This window comes from Montipora foliosa, chromosome 10 (genome assembly GCF_036669935.1).
Source record: "Montipora foliosa isolate CH-2021 chromosome 10, ASM3666993v2, whole genome shotgun sequence".
In the NCBI taxonomy this organism is placed as follows: Eukaryota; Metazoa; Cnidaria; class Anthozoa; order Scleractinia; family Acroporidae; genus Montipora; species Montipora foliosa.
This window is the reverse complement of record NC_090878.1, coordinates 34,033,714-34,038,807: the sequence shown is the minus strand read 5'-3', so window position 1 is coordinate 34,038,807 and position 5,094 is coordinate 34,033,714.

Genomic DNA, 5,094 nt, shown 5'->3' with positions numbered 1-5,094 from the left:
CCTAAAATTTCAATTACATACATACGTAGAACAAATGCAAAAAAAGTTAAAGGAAAATTTCTTCGTTGTTTGGTAAATACATTTTTATTCCACTTTTTCAGAAAAATCGCTTCTTGGTCCAACCATATCTTGCCTGGCAGGTGATTCTCCTCGGTTAGAGCCTGGGAGTGTCGATTTTCTATATAATTGTCTGGAAAGGGGTATGTATTTTAGCTTTTGGGCTAAATAACGTTGAATATTACCTTTAAGGTGCATCAGAGGTGTACAGAGGTGATTGCCAACGTTTTTGAAAATGGTTTATTACTAAGACTGCCCCATTTTCGAAACTGCAAGGGGAAGTTAATTCCTGTGTTGCTTGTATTGTCCCAAAGAATTGCAACCCCTGTGGACGAGAATCACTGAATACTGTACTGTCTACTGGTTAGCGCATTCGCACTAATGCGCTGTTGAAGTCACCTTCAAGTTCGCTTTTGTTTTATTTTGTTGATTGCATGTAGCTTATCCTAATTAAGTTGTGTTGTTCATTTCAGTTCGGTGTTTATTCAATAGTCATTGCCACTGTTATTTCTTGGGTTCTTTCGGTAGGTGCACAACTCAATTTGAATATGTACATTTTATCTGAAGAGTGCTACACCGTCGTGTAGTACGAAACTATATTTAACATTTATTCTACGAGGGCGCACTGGGTATGAAGTGATAGCTGACCAACGCCGAGGCCCGTAGCACCGAGTAGAATAATTATACTCTTCCATGAATTGTCGACTAAACTAACGTTTCAACTTCGGTTCAGAACGGCTTTTGTCGGCCATTTTTTCTCAGACCTGCAAAAATGTTTTCAGCTCGCTTTATTACTGACGAGTTCTTGACCATATTAGATACTGCAGGTCTATGAACTGATAGCCTGTGTCCGATGAGCCAATAAAAATGCTTGAAAACTGATATCCGTAGTTCAGTTTTTAAGTTACTTTTGGGGAGGTCGGAGGGGAAGCTGAGTTAGATTTTAGTGAGTTGGCTTTGGACTTTGTTAATCATAGAAGGTATTTATATGACGGGGAATTGCAGAAATGGAATGCCTACAACTATGAAAATGACCCAGAACCCATCTTTTATTTGGGACTTGAGTGCAAGCAAAATATCTTTGATCCTTTAGCTCCCAAAGAGTCCCCCATGCATGGACGAGTAAAATATCGTCTGGCGTTAGACATGAGTAAAATCTATAAGTGGCTTTGTGTTAGGCTGAAGGGGTTAAAGTTTGTTCCTAGCTGGAATCATAGCTGTGAAAGCAAGAATTTTGTTCTGCTAAGTTGTTTTACGACATTTTTTTTCAAAACCGACAACGAATCCAGGTTTGAAAAAAATGGCCACCTTTTTCAAGTTGCAATCCGTTATAATCTTTTGCATCATTGGATGTAGACAACAACAAATAGCTTCGATGTACTAATGTGCCACCTACGCCTGAAACTGAAAAAGATCAGGAACTGAATTTTTCTCACCAAGGATCGGGAATTTACTGAATGGTCTCCAGTGTAGTAACGCTGTATGATCACATTCTTTGCTTTTCGTTCTCATTTTTAGTGCTTTTCTCATTTGCATCTTACAGATTTATTTTCTTATCGTGGTGTACTCGTTCCTCGAAGCCCTTTGCGAGGACCCTTCTGGTGCAACCGCGGGATATGGTCCCGAAAATCCCCCGGGTAAGGAATAGAAAGAGCTGTCCGTGATGTGAATTTAGACGGCTATTGCCTTAACTAAAAATATTCCGACGTTCGGGGCCGGCAGCACGTGTTTACCTCGTGACACGCTAGGATTAGATTCATATTCTCTTATCGGCATCTGTTGTCATTGTGCAAAATAATCCGTTTAATTTAAGCTTTAGGTTTGCCGCTCAAAATGCAATCAATATTGGCATTTTTACAGGGAAACACAACACTAAAATTTTACTTCAACACTTTTTTGAATTACAATAAGATTTTTTTTCCATATACAGGGGCAAGCTGCTAGCGGACCTCCTCCTTCTGCTGTACAGATGTATAAGCCAGATGTCTAAGCGTGCTTATTATCTGGTCTTCTCCACATATTTTGTCGACTTCTCAGAGTAGTACGCTTAGCTTTTGTGGAAAACATTTTGTTTGCACTGTGTAGTTTTCATACTTGCCAAGATTTACTTTAAATTACACACGTCTGTGTTCTAATCTTCTGGCCGGCGCATCTGGAGGGAAAGGTCATTATTACACCATCCAACTCAATAGGCTTTCCGATTGGAAAACTCACTAACTCCCAACGGAAACAATAACTTAAACTTTCTACTCCCACGTGATCAGGTTGTGCACCTTGAAACGCCTCGGCACAGCAAACTACCCTTGGGAATGATGGCGTGTCATTTGGCTCTGGTGCCTTTTGCAATTGTGAACTTACTATGAATTTTAGGCACAAGTAAAAGTAACTTGAAAATATTTACCGAGAGTTTTAACATTTGTGGTATTTATTTTGTTCTTGTTTGTACTTGGGATTTGTAACATATTGCAATAAAGTGGTGTGGTATGGTGGAACCCGTACATAGTTTGTTTGATTTTTTCAGAGATTTTTTTTGGTGGGAGATGCAACAAAACAAGCCGGTAATTAGCCTGGTTTTCACTAGCGACGCAAGCAGAAGCGCAAGCATAAGTAGCTTATGCTAAATGAAAGCGAACGTCCATATAAGCATAAGCACTCTGCCATTTTGTTCAAATGCGCAGACGCAGGGAATTTGGAACGAGTGCCTAATTGGCCAGGCGTAGTAAATTTCTTTTTTGTGTTATGCCGTATTTCGTTTACACACGCCATAAGGCGAACGCAAAAAGCTCAAGCACAAGAAGAGGACAAATTTTGATCCTTGTGCTTGTGTTTGTGTTTGCGTCGAGGCTGTAGACTTTAGTGACTGGCCCCAAGGAAAACAGTAAGCCAGTTTTGTTCCCCTTGGGGGCAGTCATGAAGTGCTTATTGTAGTAGCCTTACCAAAAAGCTGACTATTTGAAAAGAAAATTCCATAAGAATGTTTGACCTTTCGCCGAAATCTTCGATTTTCTCAGATAAAACACGGGAGACAAGGTCTCCTCGGAAATCTTTGACATACCGTTAATGATCCAATAGACGCCCCCTCTCTTATACTACGTCCTAGCCAATTAAAGTACTCGTTCCAATTTCCCTGCGTCTGAGCAATTAAACAAAATGGCGAAATGCTTATGCTTATGTCGACGTTCGTTTTCACTCAGCAGAAGCTACTTATGCTTGCCCTTGTGAATGCGTTACTAGTGATCATGAAAAGCACGCGATATCCCTAAACTCAAATATTGAACAAATTATGTGCAAGTGCTACCTTACGACTTTACGACTTTATTGCAAAATGTTACAAATCTTAACTAGAAACAAAAAAAAAAAATGAATACCACAAGTGTTTAAAACTTTCAGTGAATACACGCTTTTTAGTTGCTTGTGAAGGCACCAGGATAAAGAAATCACAATAAGCAAGCTTAAACGAAATTCGCTGACTTATGTGATACAGAAGGAGGAGGAGGTCTGCTAGCAGCTTGCCCCTGTGTACAAAAAGAGATATGTTATTGTAATTCCAAAAATTGTCAAGTAAAATTTAAGTATTGTTTCTCTGTAAAAATGCCAAAATAATTTGCATTTTGAGCGGTAAAAGTGAAACTTACTTAAACTAGACTGGTTACTTCGCACAATCACAACAGATACCTATGATGGACTAGGAATCCGATCGTAGCACGGTACGAGTCAACACGTGCTGCCTGCACTGAGCGCGGGAAAATGGACTCAAATAGGTTACAAATGATGTTAGCTTTCCACCTTGCTTGATCGCATCACAGGCAGACCACCCTCTGCTGACGTGGTTGTTATCGATCTACATTCCTCTGTATTTCTTTCCCGCGGGCCTCGGTTGTTCAAGAGGTGGATAAAGCTATCCACAGGATAAATCACTATCCAGCGAATAAACACTTTAAAAACCAACTGAGTTATCCATTGGATAGTGATGTATCTAGTGGATAGTGCTATCCACCTTTCAAACAACTGGGGCCAGATCGATAACAACCACACCAACAGAGGGTGGTCTGCCTGTGGTCGCATCGGTTGGGAGGCAGTGTAGCTCCGAGACCAGTGTACTGGGATTGAAATCAAGTCCTGTTGTTTGGAAGGTTGAACCCACTGCTCTTCCTATAAATTTTTCGCGTTTATTGCATCACTTTCTTTGGCCCTAAAAAGCCTTGGCAGAGAGCTGTCATATAATTAATCATTTATGATTTATTTATTTATTTATTTATAAATGTGAAGTGGAGTATTTTAGTTAAGCCGTGCGTAGTGATATAAAATCAGATCAAAATGTTATCTTTACGCTCGATTACAAACCGCCCTTTGCATTCCTTACCGAGGGATTTGCATGACCATATCCCGCGGTTGCACCAGACGGGTCCTCACGAAGGGCTTCGTGGAACGAGTACACCACGATAAGTAAATAAATCTGTAAGATGCAAATGAAAAAAGCACCAACAATGAGAACTGAAAGGAAAAAAAAATTAATAAATAAAAAATAACTGCACAGCGTGTCTGACTACAGACAGAACAACTCAGTTCCTGATTTTTTGCAGTTACTATGAAACCTAGTTGTTTTCTTAGTGGCATAGTAGTGCATTGAAGCTATTTGTCCAAGTTGCCTTCATCAAATGATGAAAAATATAAAAACGGATTGCACCTTGTAAAGGTTGGCCATTTTGTTGAAAACCTGGATTCGCTGTTAGATTTTTAAAATTGTCATAAATTTGAGATGATATTTGACATTTTACCTTTTTGCCCTAGGTGGTGAAATATACATAGATTACCTCATGGTAGGTGAGTGCGTACGATTTTTATTCACGAGTTGTGAAGGATCGCGTAAACGAACGAGTGAGCGAAGCGAACGAGTGAGTTTAACGATCCTTCACAACGCGTGAGTAATAAAGATCGTACAAACGAGCCAATCATGAAGTATTTTGTTTATTATATACTATGAGTACAGAAATCATAAAGTTAACGAGGAAAGTGTTAATCGAGAGGCTATCAAAC